At 41.4% G+C, this 17,616-nt stretch overlaps 1 pseudogene; it reads right to left on the bottom strand.

Moving 5' to 3' along the window:
* Positions 1-14,574: 14,574 nt before the first annotated feature.
* On the bottom strand, positions 14,575-15,795 carry LOC144297499 (cationic amino acid transporter 3 pseudogene; annotated as a pseudogene).
* Between the last annotated feature and the right edge of the window lie 1,821 nt (positions 15,796-17,616).

Genomic DNA, 17,616 nt, shown 5'->3' with positions numbered 1-17,616 from the left:
GTCTAGGGGCCTCCAGTTGGGACACATGAGAGACTCCTGGACCAGGGTCAGGGCCTGTTTGCCTGAGGCGACACTAATAAAAAATAATTTTTTTATTATTAAAAAAAACAAAGAAAGAGTCATACTTGGAAACAAAGAAGTAAATACAATGGCTTTTCTTAGAACCTCCCATTAACGGGTTCTATCAGAGGGGTTACATGGGGGATATACATACAAGGGCAGCTGTGTATTAGGCTAGAAAGCAATGGACTGGGACACCTGGTGGCTCGGTGGTTTGGCACCTGCCTTCAACCCAGGGCGTGATCCTGGAGACCCGGGATCGAGTCCCACATCGGGCTCCCTGCATGGAGCCTGTTTCTCCCTCTGCCTCTCATGACTCCAGGATCATGCATTGGGCAAAAGGCAAGTGCTAAACCGCTGACACACTCAGGGATCCCCTGGATAGATAAAATCTTAAAAAAAAAAAAAAAGAAAGTAATGGACACGAGGGCATTGTCTTATGGCTGCTATTTCTCTTTCTCTGCTAATACGTTCGGATTGTAGCAGATTCATGAGGGCTCCACAGCAGCCCAGCATCTTAGCCATAAACTTTCCAGAAAGAAAAATCATTGAGATTTCCTTGAATTGGGATAAAAAATAAAAATCAGGGTTGCTACAAATACACCATCCAGGGTCAGTGAAAGAAGGAAGCTAGTGCCTTATAACTGGTTGAACTCTCACAGGTTTTATGTACATACAACACACAACACACACACACACACACACAATCCATACTTAAGAAGTCTAACAAGTATGCTCATATTTATAGACCTATGGAAATAAACATACCCACACTGCAGGTTATGTTTCCATCCAAATTCAAACATGTATGTCCATATAGTATGTACACACACATGACTTTCAATTAGGTGCTTTATGAATATATGCATCCAGCTTCACCCCCTTTCCAAGATCCTGACTGCAGGGTGGAGCACAGTGAGGGTGAAGGAAAGAATGTCTGAGTGTGTGCTACATGTGTCACTAAGCGTCTCTCACTACATGCCATGAAATACATAGAAATTGGTTATTAATTATTCACTATTTAGATTTATTCACTGCCTTTCATTTAGTGTATGTCATCAAGTATCAATGAGCCACTATTCTGTGCAGAATATAGATTCGCTCAAACTTGGTACAAATACTAGCTTCATTACATTTGCACAAATGAACTTCTCTGAGCCTTAGTTTCAACTTTTGTAAAATGGGAATGACAATACTCACCTTATTAAACTTTTGCATTAAAAGGGTGATTATGTAAATTGTTAAGTATAAGACTTACTACTCAACAAATGGTAGGTAATATTTCCATCATCATCTTGTGAGCATTAGAGATATAAAGAAGTAATATATAAAAGAGATGTTCTCTTATGTTGAGCTCTGGATATTATATGTAAGTGATGAATCACTAAATTCTAACCCTGAAACCACTTTTACCATATATGTTGACTAAATAGAAATTGTGGTTTCTGTATACAATGGAATATTACTCAGCCACTAGAAATGACAAATACCCACCATTTGCTTTGACGTGGATGGAACTGGAGGGTATTATGCTGAGTGAAATAAGTCCATCGGAGAAGGACAAATATTATATGGTCTCATTCATTTGGGGAATATAAAAAATAGTGAAAGGGAATAAAGGGGAAAGGAGGAAAAATGAGTGGGAAATATCAGAAAGGGAGACAGAACATGAGAGACTCCTAACTCTGGGAAACGAACTAGGGGTGGTGGAAGGGGAGTTGGGAGGGGGGTGGGGGTGACCGGGTGATGGGCACTGAGGGGGGCACTTGATGGGATGAGCACTGGGTGTTATTCTATATGTTGGCAAATTGAACACCAATAAAAAATAAATTTATATAAAAATAAAATTAAAAAAAATAAATAAATTTGAAATTTAAATATATATATATGCTCTTTTCCCTAGGGCACTTTTTTATTAATTAAACATTGTATTATCATTTTCTTTTTATTTTAAATCTTTGAAATAAAAAAAAATCTTTGAAATCCAGGAAGGTGTAACACTTAAAGAGCATCTCAATTCAGATGATCCACACTTCTAGTACTTGATAGCCACACGTTTCTGGTGGCCACCATATTGTACAGGGAAAATGTTGTATATCACCACTAAGAGTTTGACTCTCTGCTTCAAGGAATATGGGAGCTAATATTTGTTAGTGATTGGTCTTAAGGAGAATAAACATTCCATTGTGTGGGAATCGCCTCATGTGAAGTTTTGTAGGGTCTTCAGGGAAAAGGAAGAAGGGGATGCTCCCATTGGCAACCTGGGATTTCAGTTTTCCTAAATTCCATGAACTACCCCATATCTTTAATCAGTTATTATTATTTTTTACTTAAGTCAGCCAAAAAGTTTTCTGTTACTTGTTACTAAGGAACCTCGAGGAAGGAATTAATGATTCAGTCCTCATTGTTATGGTCTCTTGACCTAGTATGAAGCATCTACTGAAACATTCAGCTTTCCTGTCTGCTAATACATTTTACCATATCCTGCAACTTGATTATGTGCTTATTTCCCCTATCTTTATCAATATTGGGATGGGAGGGATCTAGCTCTTGAGAACATGTGGTGTTGTTGGATGCCTTTACTCTAACTTCTAGGATTTCTGATGGCCTTTAAGATAGTCAAAATAGCTTTTTAAATTAAATAGCTCTTTAGTATAACGAGCAGAACTAAGATAAAAATGTTGCAGAATAGGAATCTTTATGACTTTTTGGCCATTTCTTATTCTAATTTTAAAGGGATGCACTTTTATCCACTTTGGAGGACTGTTAATAAGAATAATGAATAAGAATAAGAATAATCCTGATGTCTTCAGGATGTCAGTAAATCTCACAACTCAGAAAATAAAATCCATTGGGAGATCAGTAATAAAAGATTAAATTAACTGAGCATAGAAGAATACAATTCAGAGAGAATAAAGACAGGCATATGAGGTCGACTTCCATTTATCTTATAGCTTCACTAATTTAACAGAAGTCTTAAGTGTCAGATGAAGTAAAACTGGTCACCAGAAGAAGGGAAATTGACTATGGCTTAAAAAAAAAAAATTCAGCAACACTAGCCAAAAGCACATTTTTTTTTTTGTACTCCAGGACTATGAATACTTGTTTAAAATATTTTACTTATTGATTTGAGAGAGAGAGACAGACAGACAGACAGAAGAGGAAGAAGAAGAAGAAGAAGAAGAAGAAGAAGAAGAAGAAGAAGAAGAAGAAGAAGAAGAAGAAGAAGAAGAAGAAGAAAATGACAGAGGGAGATAGAAAACGAAGCTTGCTCCAGGCTGAGCTCAGAGGCAGATGCAAGTCCTGATCCCACAACTAGGAAATCATGACCCAAGCCAAAACCAAAAGTCAGACACTCAACTGACTATGCCACACAGGTACCCCCAGGACTATGAATGCTTTATTCGTTTCTAAATCTGGCTCACATTTCCACCTCATGATTCAAAAAATACTGTTTACTATAACCTAGGTATAACAATGAAGAATGTTAAGGGGCAGGCATGCTTTGAAGTGTGTATATTTAAGAACTTACTCTGAATGTTCCTGACCTATTTATAAATAAATTCCTTATTATTCTGCATAGAGTGATACATGGACAGAGTTTTGATCTGAGAGTCATAAGCCCTGAATTCTTGTGCAATTCATTTTGCATCCCTGAATCTCAGTTTCCTCTTCTCCAAAGCAAGAATAATTATCCTTGCCTTGCTGTGTCATCGGAGTGTTGGAGGATAATATACATAAGTCAATAAATAATATAGGACTCTGTACATTTCACATTATCTTATAAATTAACATATCATGCATGTATATTATTTATGCTAGCCCTATTCAAAGACAAGTTTAAGTGGATGACATCATCAAGTAGACCATAAAACATATGTTGAGATATGTTGAGTAATTAACGATGTTTAAGTATAAGCATAATAACAAGCTCATAGTGGGTGCCCAGTTAACATTTGTTGTATAAGTAAAAGAACTAATAGACAAGAATAAGGAATGCATGGGGAATATGTGAGAAATTACTAGTCATTTTGATCAAGCATAGTCTAAAATTAGTGCACAATGAGTGGCAAGTATTTTGGTGGCAGTTATATTGTTGTATAAATAAATGTCAACTCTATTTATGATACAGTAGGCAGTATTTATACCTGCATATTATTTTCTCAAGCAGCATCATAAAACATACTTATTGGGTTTTTCATAAGGTTCTGATAAAATTTTACTACAACATTTTACATTAATATATATGACACACATTTGGTGTCCGTTGAAGAGACAGGATAGGTGGGAGTTAAATTTCATAGACACCTGCCTCAGACTTAAATGTAGGTCACAAAGGACAACCTTTTCTATTAGGGACCCTGGGGCACTTTTAAATCTCATTAATGAGACAAGATGAAGACACGGACAGAGAAAGAATAGGAAACCTAAAACTCTTATTTGAGCCCTACCACGCAATTTGTTCTCCTAAATCCAAGCCCCGTTTCAAACATTTAGCAGGTGTCAACGTTCTAATAAGATTGGTTTTTCTTTCTGTCATTCATTATCCTCATGCTTCCCCACCTTACATACACCACACATCCACCCCGGCCTCTCATTTAAGAAGTTGATTGGAGAATTCTTGGCATAACAAAGATTTTGAGAGTTCATTTTGTACATTTCCCTGTTTCTGGGCAGGAACCTATCTGAGGCAATCCAAACCCAAGTGAGACAGTCATGCCCACAGCCAGAGAGCCTGCACCCTCCCATCCCCTCTGTCATCCTGTAAAAACAGAAAATTCTTCTTTATGTTCAATCTCCATCTCTTTTCCATCAATATTGACCTCTATTTATCACCTATTCTTATAGGGAATGGGATACACAAACTCTTGAAAGCTTCAGAAAATTTTCAAATGCCCACCTGGTAATATTGTTCCATTTGCCAATCACTACAGGTCTCTGGAATATAGGACTCATATATTATGTCAATAACCCATTAAAAATAATTTAAAAATCCCCTAAAAAGCTTTAGTTTGGTTCCTACCCAGGTATAACCACTTATTCAGTCATCTGGTCTCTCCTTAAAACTTTTGAAAGATGAGAGGTGCCTCGGTGGCTCAGTTAATTAAGCATCTGCCTTTAGCTTAAGTCATGATCTCAGGGTCCTAGGGTGGAGCCTTCCATTGGGTTCCCTGCGCAGTAGGGAGCCTGCTTCTGCCTTTCCCTCTGCCTGCCACTCCCACAGCTTGTGTGCTCTCTCTTTCTCTGCCAAATAAATAAATAAGATATATTTTTAAAGCTTTTGGAAGATGGAAGTATCCTAATTTCCAGGACAGACAGTTAAGTACTCCTATTTCATCCCCTAACCCCCATAGCCTCCTCAATTAGTATCATCAAGTTATCACTCATTTGATTAAGGGACAGTACAACCCTGAGGCGAGGCATGACTACCATGACCTCCGAGTCCCTTTCAGGCCATCATATGAAGAAGGGGAAACAGAATTGGCAGTTCCAACCCAACCAATGCTTGTCCCACAGGAGCCCCTGAGCCCAGGCAGACTCTAGGGTACGTAAGGAAGGCATTTTACCAAAATGGGCAGTGTGCCAAATCCCAGCATAATGACTGACACAGGAGGCCTGGAGACAGGAGGGCAGCCAAGACCTATGCATACTTCTCCTCTTCCCCAAATTCAATTTCCCCAGCCTAGGCCCCTCCTTTTGTGCTCCTAATTCCAAATTTTTCAGATTTTCCATAGAGCTCATCTGTTGCCAAGCAACTGTCATCCATTACCTAAGACCAGTTTTCTTTTTTCATCCAGAATCAACCTGACCACATGACACATGCATTCTAACCTGCCGATACACAAGAAAATCTAATAAAAGTGATCTCTCTCCTGTGTTGGAAGGCAGGCATGCTCAGCACTACATATGATGAGGAGTCAGTCAATCTGTCGGAGTGATGCATGATTAACAAAATGATTAGGCCACAGATCTAAAACTGAGGGATTAATAATCTATTCCTATGTCTTAATCCATCACTTGGTTCCAAACATAGTAGGGGGAAATGGGGTGTTACTTATTGGACCTCTACAGTTCCAACAATGGATTGTAAGGAAAGTGGGCAAGATGCAGGTTCAGATCACATGCAGTAGACAGATCTAGTTGAGAGAATAACAGGACAGAAGAACCAGAGGAAATCCTAGAACTTTGTTAATAAACAGATCAGATAAGTCAGAAATGGTCAGTTCTGATCCAGTTACACATAAATATAAGCAGAGCATGGAAGACACTGAGAGGCTTATCCAAGCCTACATTTTGGTTAGTGGTAGAAACCAGACCAGGACCCAGGACACGTGGCTCTCAGCAGTGCACTTTCTGAGCCCTGCTGAGCAGACAACAATAGAGAAAGTTGAAAGTCCAAGAATGCAGATGTCACCAAGTGGAAGAACCAGCCCCCAGGGTTTTCAGCATGGGTAGTGGGTTCAAGGTCAAAGTGCTTTGTGCTCAGAGGAAAACACTGGCTGCAATCCACCTCTGCATGCTCTGTTGCCCCCTCACACAGCCACAGCTCAAACTACACAGCTGGCTCTGTGTGCTCTGAACTCTGCTTCATTTTCTTGTGCTTTTCCTAGTGTTCCCTCTGCCTGCACTCTCTCCCTGCTTTCCCTGTGTGGAATATCCTATCTGTCTTTGGAGAGAACCAATTCAAATGCCATTCCTCTGCAAAATCTTCTCTGGTTTCACCAATCAACTCTCACCACTGTGCCAGCCACAAAAGATTTCCTCAACTCTGAATTTGCAAGACACATTATCTGCTTATTACTTATGACAATACTCTGTGTTACAGCTATGCTTTACCCCTTGTATTAGAATTTAAGCTCCTTAGAAATAAGTTAGAGAAAGATAATTATCATATGGTTTCACTCATATGAGGAATATAAGAAACAGCACAGAGGATCATAGAGGAAAGGAGGGAAAAACAGAATAAGAAGAAATCAAAGAGGGAGATAAACCATGAGAGACTCTTAACTATGGGAAAGAAACTGAGGGTAGGTCGGTAGGGGGATGGGGTAACTGGGAGATAGGCATTAAGGAGAGCACATGATGTGATGAGCACTGGGTGTTATATACAACTGATGGATTTCTTAACTCAACATCTGAAAATAATGATGTTCTATAAGATGGCTAATGGAATTTAAATTAAAAAAAAAGTAAAAGCAAAAAGAATGAAACTAAGAATTTAAGCTCCTTAAAGTCAGTGATCATATTTCATATTTGGGGGGATTTCTTTGTTTCTTTTATTTTTATTGAAGTATAATTAACATACAATATTGTTATTTTATTCTTATGTATACAATATAATGATTCAGTGATACATATTCAGGGCTCATCAATATAAGTGTTTTCTTAATTCCTTTAATCTATTTCACCCGTCCCCCCAACCATCTCTCTGCTGGACACCACCAGTTCCCTATCTTTAATTCTGTTTTTTTTTTTTTTCATTTATCTCTTCTTTTTCTATGTTTTTTTTTGTTTTATTTCTTAAGTACATATATGAGTGAAATCATATAGTATCTGTTTTTCTCTGACTTACTCCACTTTACATAATAGCGTCTAGGTATATCCATGTAGTTATAAATGGAAAGATTTCATTACTGAATTATACTCCATTATATAAACTATGTAAATATGTATTTATATATATTAATACATACATACACTACATCTTCTTTATGCATTTATCTATCAATGACCATTTGGGTTGCTTTCATATGCTTGCTTTTGTAAATAAGGATGCCATAAACATAGAAGTGCATATATCTTTTTGATTTCATGTCGATAAAACATTTTACGGCAAAGGAAATCATCAACAAAACCAAAAGGCAAAGTACCTAATTTGATATTATAAGACCTATCTCCAATAAGGGATTAATTTCCAAAACACATAAGTATTTTCCATAACTCAATACCAAAAACAACCAAATGATCCATTAAAAAATGGGCAGAGGACCTGAATAAACATTTCTCCAATGAGAACATGTGAGATGGGTAATAGACACAGGAAAACATGCTCAGCATCACTAATCATCAAGGAAATATAAGTTAAAACTACATAAGATATCACTTTACATCTGTCATAACAACGAAAAAAAAGTCAAGAAATAAAAAGTGATGGTGAGGATGTGGAGAAAAGGAACCCTCATGCACTGCGAGTGACAATATATTGGTGCAGACACTATGTAAATGAGTATGAAAGTTCCACAAAAATTAAAAATAGGAGGCAGGGCAGGATGGCGGAAGACTAGGGTCCCCAAATCACCTGTCCCCACCAAATTACCTAGATAACCTTCAAATCATCCTGAAAACTACGAATTCGGCCTGAGATTTAAAGAGAGAACAGCTGGAACGCTACGGTGAGAAGAGTTCGTGCTTCTATCAAGGTAGGAAGACGGGGAAAAAGAAATAAAGAAACAAAAGGCCTCCAAGGGGGAGGGGCCCCGCGAGGAGCCGGGCTGAGGCCGGGGCGAGTGTCCCCAGGACAGGAGAGCCCCGTCCCGGAGGAGCAGGAGCTGCACCGACCTTCCCGGGCGGAAAGGGGCTCGCGGGGAGTTGGAGCAGGACCCAGGAGGGAGGGGATGCCCTCGGGCTCCCCGGGACAGTAACAGCAACTGCGCGCCCAGGAGAGTGCGCCGAGCTCCCTAAGGGCTGCAGCGCGCACGGCGGGACCCGGAGCAGCCCGGGGGACTCGGGGGCGGCTCCGCGGAGGGGGCTGCGGGGCGGGAGCAGCTCGGGGGGGCTCGAGGGCGGCTCCGGGGAGGGGGCTGCGGGGCGGGAGCAGCTCGGGGGGCTCGGGGGCGGCTCCACGGAGGAGGCTGCGGGGCGGGAGCAGCTCGGGGGGCTCGGGGGCGGCTCCGCGGAGGGGGCTGCGAGGCAGGAGCAGCTCGGGGGGCTCGGGGGCGGCTCCACGGAGGAGGCTGCGGGCCGGGAGCAGCTCGGGGGGCTCGGGGGCGGTTCCGCGGAGGGGGCTGCGGGGTGGGAGCAGGTCGGAGGGGGCTGCCGGGCGGGAACACGAATCCAACAGCGCAGGCCCCGGAGCACTGGGCGTCGGACACAGCCCAGGATCCGACCTCCCCCCGGGACAGGCAGAGGCCGGGAGGGCCCAGGACAGCGAGGACGCTACTGCCGCCGGGCGCCCCGAGCTGAGCAGATCAGCGGCCCCACCCCGGAGCCTCCAGGCCCTGCAGACAGAGAGCTCCGTAGTTACTGCGGGAGCTGACTCCAGGGCTCCAGAGCTGGCCGCCGCCACTGTGGTTGTTACTCCTGGGGCCTCACGGGGTAAACAGCCCCCACTGAGCCCTGCACCAGGCAGGGGGCAGAGCAGCTCCCCCAAGTGCTAACACCTGATATCAGTGCAGCAGGCCCCTCCCCGAGAAGACCAACCAGACCAACAGGGGAAAAACAAATTATTGACCAAGCAACACTGGAAAGTTCCAGGTGAACTCCAGGAATTTACAGTATACAGAATTAGAGGCTACTCCCCCTTGTTTTTTGTTTTTTGATTTCTGTTTGCTCCCCCCCCCCGCCGTTTTTTCTTTTTTCTTTTCTTTTTTTTTCCTCATTTTTTCTTTCTTTTTTCTTTTTTTTTTCTTTTTTCTCTTCTCTCTTTTTCTCCATTTCCCAATACAACTTGTTTATGGACACTCTGCACTGAGCAAAATGACTAGAGGGAAAAACTCATATCAAAATAAAGAATCAGAAACAGTCCTCTCTCCCACACAGTTACAAAATCTGGATTACAATTCAATGTCAGAAAGCCAATTCAGAAGCACTATTATACAGCTATTGGGGGCTCTAGAAAAAAGCATAAAGAACTCAAGAGACTTCATGACTGCATAATTTAGATCTAATCAGGCAGAAATTAAAAATCAATTGAATGAGATGCAATCCAAACTAGAAGTCCTAATGATGAGGGTTAACGAAGTGGAAGAACGAGTGAGTCACATAGAAGACAAGTTGATGGCAAAGAGGGAAACTGAGGAAAAAAGAGACAAAAAATTAAAAGACTGTGAAGATAGATTAAGGGAAATAAATGACAGCCTGAGGAAGAAAAACTTACATTTAATTGGGGTTCCCGAGGGTGCCGAAAGGGATAGAGGTCCAGAATATGTATTCGAACAAATCCTAGCTGAACACTTTCCTAATATGGGAATGGAAACAGGCATTCAGATCCAGGAAATAGATCCTCCCCAAAATCAATAAAAACCGCTCAACACCTCGACATTTAACAGTGAAGCTTGCAAATTCCAAAGATAAAGAGAAGATCTTTAAAGCAGCAAGAGACGAGAAATCTCTAACTTATATGGGGAGAAATATTAGATTAATAGCAGACCTCTACACAGGGACCTGGCAGGCCAGAAAGGGCTGGCAGGATATATTCAGGGTCCTAAATGAGAAGAACATGAAACCAAGAATACTTTATCCAGCAAGGCTCTCATTCAGAATTGAAGGAGAGATAAAGAGCTTCCAAAACAGGCAGGAACTGAAAGAATATGTGACCACCAAACTAGCTCTGCAAGAAATTTTAAGGGGGACTCTTAAAATTCCTCTTTAAGAAGAAGTCCAATAGAACAATCCACAAAACAGGGAGTGAATAAGTATCATGATAACACTAAACTCATATCTTTCAATAGTAACTCTGAACGTGAATGGGCTTAATGACCCCATCAAAAGGTGCAGGATGTCAGACTGGATAAAAGCACAGGACCCATCTATTTGCTGTCTACAAGAGACTCATTTTAGACAGAAGGACACCTACAACCTGAAAATAATAGGTTGGAGAACTATTTACCATTCAAATGGTCCTCAAAAGAAAGCAGGGGTAGCCATCCTTATATCAGATAAACTAAAATTTACTCCGAAGACTGTGGTGAGAGATGAAGAGGGACACTATATCATACTTAAAGGATCTATTAAAGAAGAGGCCTTAAAAATCATCAAAATAAATGCCCCGAAAGTGGGAGCTGCCAAATATATCAATCAATTAATAACCAAAGTAAAGATATATTTAGATAATAATACACTTATACTTGGTGACTTCAATCTAGTGCTTTCTACACTTGATAGGTATTCTAAGCACAACATCTCCAAGAACCGAGAGCTTTAAATGATACTCTGGACCAGATGGATTTCACAGATATCTACTGAACTTTACATCCAAACTCAACTGAACTCACATTCTTCACAAGTGCACATGGAACTTTCTTCAGAATAGACCACATATAAGGTCACAAATCAGGTCTGAACTGATACCAAAAGATTGGGATCATCCCCTGCATATTCTCAGACCATAATGCCTTGAAATTAGAACTAAATCACAACGAGAAGTTTGGAAGGCTTTCAAACACGTGGAGGTTAAGGACCATCCTGCTAAAAGATGAAAGGGTCAACCAGGAAATTAAGGAAGAATTAAAAAGATTCATGGAAACTAATGAGAATGAAGATACAACCATTCAAAATCTTTGGGATACATCAAAAGCAGTCCTGAGGGGAAATACACCACAATACAAGCAATGCTCCAAAAACTGGGAAGAACTCAAATACAAAAACTAACCTTGCACCTGAAGGAGCTAGAGAAAAATACAGCAAATAGATCCCACACCCAGCAGAAGAAGAGAGTTAATAAAGATTTGAGCAGAACTCAATGAAATCGAGACCAGAACTGTGGAAGAGATCAACAAAATCAGGAGTTGGTTCTTTGAAAGAATTAATAAGATACATAAACCATTAGCCAGCCTTATTAAAAAGAAGAGAGAAAAGACTCAAATTAATAAAATCATGAATGAGAAAGGAGAGATCACTACCAACACTAAGGAAATACAAACGATTTTAAAAAGATATTATGAACAGCTATACACCAATAAATTAGACAATCTAGAATAAATGGACACATTCCTGGGAAGCCACAAACTACCAAAACCGGAACAGGAAGAAATAGAAAACCTGAACAGGCCAATAACCAGGGAGGAAATTGAAGCAGTCATCAAAACCTCCCAAGACACAAAAGTCCAGGGCCAGATGGCTTCCCTGTGGAATTCTATCAAACGTTTAAAGAAGAAACCATACCTATTCTACTAAAGCTGTTTGGAAAGACAGAAAGAGATGGAGTACTTCCAAATTCGTACTATGAGGCCAGCATCACCTTAATTCCAAAACCAGACAAAGACCCCACCAAAAAGGAGAATTACAGACCAATATCCCTGATGAACATGGAAGCAAAAATTCTCAACAAGATACTAGCCAATAGGATCCAACAGTACATAAAGAAGATTATTCACCATGACCAAGGAGGATTTTTCCCCGGGATGTGAAGCTGGTTCAACACTCCTAAAGCAATCAATGTGATTGAGCATATCAACAAGAGAAAAAACAAGTACCTTATGATCTTTTCAATAGATGCAGAGAAATAATTTGACAACATACAGCATCCATTCCTGATCAAAACTCTTCAGAGTATAGGGATAGAGGGAACATTCCTCAACATCTTAAAAGCCACCTAGGAAAAGCCCACAGCAAATATCATTCTCAATGGGGAAGCACTGGGAGCCTTTCCCCTAAGATCAGGAACAAGACAGGGATGTCCACTCTCACCAGTGCTATTCAAAGTAGTACTAGAAGTCCTAGCCTCAGCTATCTGACAACGGAAAGAAAAAAAAGGCATTCAAGTTGGCAAATAAGTAGTCAAACTCTCCCTCTATGCCGATGACATGATACTCTACATAGAAAACCAAAAAACCTCCACCCCAAGATTGCTAGAACTCATACAGCAATTTAGCAGTGTGGCAGGATACAAAATCAATGCCGAGAAGTCAGTGACATTTCTATACACTAACAATGAGACTGAAGAAAGAGAAATTAAGGAGTCAATCCCATTTACAATTGCACCCAAAAGCATAAGATACCTAGGAATAAACCTAACCAAAGAGGTAAAGGATCTATACCCTAAAAACTATAGAACACTTCTGAAAGAAATTGAGGAACACGCAAAGAGATGGAAAAATATTCCATGCTCAAGGATTGGCAGAATTAATATTGTGAAAACGTCAATATACCCAGGGAAATTTTCACGTTTAATGCAATCCCTATCAAAATACCATGGACTTTCTTCAGAGAGTTGGAACAAAATATTTAAGATTTGTGTGGAATCAAAAAAGACCCTGAATAGCCAGCGGAATTTTAAAAAAGAAAACCATATCTGGGGGCATCACAATGCCAGATTTCCGGTTGTACTACAAAGCTGTGGTCATCAAGACAGTGTGGTACTGGCACAAAAACAGACACATAGATCAATGGAACAGAATAGAGAATCCAGAAGTGGACCCTCAACTTTATGGTCAACTAATAATCGTCAAAGGAGGAAAGATTATCCACTAGAAAAGAGACAGTCTCTTCAATAAATGGTGTTGGGAAAATTGGACATGCACATGCAGAAGAATGAAACTAGACCACTCTCTTGCCCATACACAAAGATAAACTCAAAATGGATGAAAGATCTAAATGTGCTGGAAAACTGTGTGGAGGTTCCTCAAAGAGTTAAAAATAGACCTGCCCTATGACCCAGTAATTGCACTGCTGGGGATTTACCCCAAAGATACAGATGCAATGAAACACCAGGACACCTGCACCCCGATGTTTGTAGCAGCAATGTCCACAATAGCCAAACTGTGGAAGGAGCCTCGGTGTCCACTGAAGATGAATGGATAAAGAAGATGTGGTTTATGTATACAATGGAATATTACTCAGCCATTAGAAACGACAAATACCCACCATTTGCTTCAACGTAAATGGAACTGGAGGTTACTATGCTGAGTGAAATCAGTCAGTCAGAGAAGGACAAACATTATATGGTCTCATTCATTTGCGGAATATAAAAAAATAGTGAAAGGGATAAAGGGGAAAGGAGAGAAAATGACTGGGAAATATCAGAAAGGGAGACAGAACAAGAAAGACTCTTAACTCTGGGAAACGAACTGGGGGTGGTGGATGGCGAGGTGGGCAGGGGATGTGGGTGACTGGCTGTTGGGCACTGAGGGGGCACTTGACGGGATGAGCACTGAGTGTTATTCTATATGTTGGCAAATTGAACACCAATAAAAAATAAATTTATAAAAAAATTAAAAATAGAACTACTTACCATATGATCCAGTATTTCCACTACTAGATATTAACCCAAAGAAAACAGAAACATTTTTTCTAGCTCTTTTATTAAGAATTTTTCTAAAGCCAGTAAGCAGGTAAGACACAATTGTAAAGTAGACAGTTTGAAAAACAAGAAAAAGACCTAAGACACATCCGTCACTCTACAATAAATACACAGCTCTGTTAGTGTACCGTGGCCAACATCTCATGGAAGGCCTTGCTTTGCATGTGCTAGGAGTATTCCCCATTATCATTCAGGGGGCCACAGTGCATTCAGGTGTGATGATACCAACCAAATATGTACTAGTTGAGTTCAAGATCTACAGTTTTGGCCCCAACTTAAGTGAGATTAGCGACCAAGCTGCTCTGGATCCCATAGCCAAAGTAGATAGCACACCCAATCAGCAACCAGACACCAAATAGGGCCCAGGTGCCAGCTGTCATCTGCACCATAAGATAAACATTGAGAAAGATGCTCAGGAGTGGGAGGAGAGGCAGACCAGGTACCTTGAAGTGAAGGGGAGTGGAGTTCTGTGGCTGTCTCCAGATGACCCCGGTGATCCCAGTGATGAGCAGCAGGAGCAGCACAACCACTGTGATCCACACTGGGTCTCCAGAACGCAGATATGGCCACTGGGCCAGCACCAAGCAGAGAACAGTCAGCAGCAGAGCAAACAGTGAGGAGCAAACAGAGACAATCCGGCCAGAGAGTGCGGTGGGGGTGGGGCTGCCTGGAAAGAGTAGTCCCTGTAGAGTCAGCTTCTCTGCTATGGGTCCATTCTCTTCCTGCACCTCTGCTTCATTTCTCTCACTCTCCTCCTGCACCTCTGCTTCACTTCCCTCACTCTTCTTTTTGGGCAGATACCTGATGATGAGAACTCCAAAGGATATCAGAGAGAAAATTACCAGAGACACCAGTGACCTGAGACGCATAAGGTCAATGATTCCGAAAAAGAAAGCCATGATTGCTGCAATAATAACAAAGACTACAGTGGCTGTGATGTGAAAGCATATGCCAGTTTGGATCCTGGCAAGGACAGGGAACAGGAGGCCATCCTCTGCCATCTTGGATATCACCCGATGGATGAAGAATGTAAAGCCAACGGTGTTTAAAAAAATATTAGATAAAATTACAAAAGCTACAACATAGTAGGCAGGGACCCAGCCAATATGAAGAAATGTCTCTAGCAAGGTGCTCCCAGAGTGGAGCTGGTAGTAAGGCACCATAAGTGTAAATGCTGCAGAGGCACTAAAATACATCAAAGTGGAGATGAACAGTGAAATCACAATGCTCATTGGGATGGAACGCTCAGGATTCTGGGCTTCTTCAACTCTGGTAATAATAATGGTGAAACTACCAAAAGCATAGAAGCAGATAGCTGTTCCATGGAGAATACCCTGTAAGCCAAAAGGCATGAATCCTCCAGAGCCCAGAGGACCCAAGCTAGAGGTGTCATTGAGTCCAGCCTTTATGTAGTCCTCTTCTGTGAGCTTCCAGTTGTGCAGGTCCCCCTTTATGAAGCCAGAGATGATGATAAAACTGAGAACCAAAATGTTCATTGATGCGAAAACTTTGGTAACAACCAGGAGAAGCCGTCTAATGTTTGAAGTCAGCACTTCCATGAACACCATCACAAGGCCCACAACAAAATAGCCTAGAATTTCTATAAAGTCCTGGGAAACATGCAATGAAATGCTCCTGTGCAAGATCTGAGAGAGCTGGTTCCCAAAAAGGCTGCCAAAAGCTAAGGTCCAGGCTCGGAAAACTAATGCCATATGAGCAACATTGGTAAGGATGAGATTCCAGCCGGTGATGAAAGCCCCAAGTTCACCTACAGTGACATAAGTGTAGAGATATGAAGAGCCAGAGTGGGGAAGCCAGGCACTAATCTCTGCATAGCACAACCCAGCCAACAATGAAGTTAGGCCAGCCACCAAAAAGCAGATCACAATGGCTGGTCCTGCTATAACTCCAAACACCTCCCCAGCCAGAATATAAACATTTATACCCATTGTGTAGCCCACAGCCAGGGCCACTAAATCCAGAGTGTTCTGAGTTCTGGCAGGGGCAGTCTCAGCCACAGATTGCTCCAGCGGATGTTTGTGCACCAGCTTTTTACCAAATCTTCGAAGTACCTGACGCAGCATTCTAGCTGGAATTGAAGAGGATTCTAGAATCAGAGAGCTGTAGCAAATCCAAGGGTCAGAGAGTCGCAGATCAAGTTCAGTGAGGCTAAGTTAAGCAGAGTTGGGTTGGGGCTGCCTCGATTGGTTGCTCAGGCTTCAAAGGTGCTGTCTCATATTTCTTCTGGTATGTGTTATCCCTTCACGATGCCTAAAACATAGTAAACAATAAATTTTTACTGAACTCATTATTCAACCCACCAACCAAAGCTCAGAAGTCCCATGTCACCTGTTGCAGCCCAAATACAACAGAAACTGACACCAAAGGACATCATAGCAAAATAAACCCTGCTTTCCACCCAGAAAAAGTGCCAAATACCTCCCAACATTCTCCTTTTTTTGCATACCACATGACATAAACCCATCTCAGTTCATTTAACTCGTGCAGTTTCATGTAGTAATTAAGCTGCAAGACCCAACAGAGTATAAATGTACAATAATTCACATATGGGATATTTACAAGGTTCTTGAGTTTGAGTAATGACACATTAATTCACAGACTAGATGTTTCATTGCAATTACAGAGCCATTTGTATATATCATCTGAGTTTAAAATATAAATATTAGTCTCCTGTTCTTACATCCTTGGGCACCAAATCCCTGGCCAAGGTCAGATGGTACTTTGATCCCCATTTTTCCTCATTCTGCATCATCCACTTAGCTGTACTTATGGCCAAGAATGTACAGTCCACCACTTCTGTGAGGAGGGGAAATGAAAATAGAGATAAAGATGAGAGAAGAAAACAAAATGCATTGCAAAGGGGCCTGACAGTAAGTGATGGTACGAACATGCTATGACTGAGGGAAGGACTGAGCCTACTCTGTGCATTGTAGATTGCACACAGGAATTGCAGGAGATAATGTTTTGATAGGACCTGGTAAAGACCCTGATAAATGGCAAGCATTCAGGAGATTTAACATGAAGGGAAACCAGAGTCCTGTGATTGCCAGGATATGGAGAATACAAAGAAGAAATACCTGCTAGGAAGAGGGGGGATAACAGGGAAGATAGAGCACCCTTCCTCTAGCTTCCTCTGAACCCATGTCCCTTTTCCCAATTCCTCTTTCTCCTTCAGCCCCTTCAAGTGTACTGGAGGCTTCTATAGTTAGCACTAACGATGCTTGTACCACGTTTCTCTCTCTGGGGAGCTGTCCTAAACCCCCTACCTCCCAACAAAGACATAACAGTGGTTCTTC

This window comes from Canis aureus, chromosome 25 (genome assembly GCF_053574225.1).
Source record: "Canis aureus isolate CA01 chromosome 25, VMU_Caureus_v.1.0, whole genome shotgun sequence".
Taxonomy (NCBI): Eukaryota; Metazoa; Chordata; class Mammalia; order Carnivora; family Canidae; genus Canis; species Canis aureus.
The sequence above is the reverse complement of the archived record's forward strand: the minus strand, read 5'-3'. Positions and strand labels throughout refer to the sequence as shown.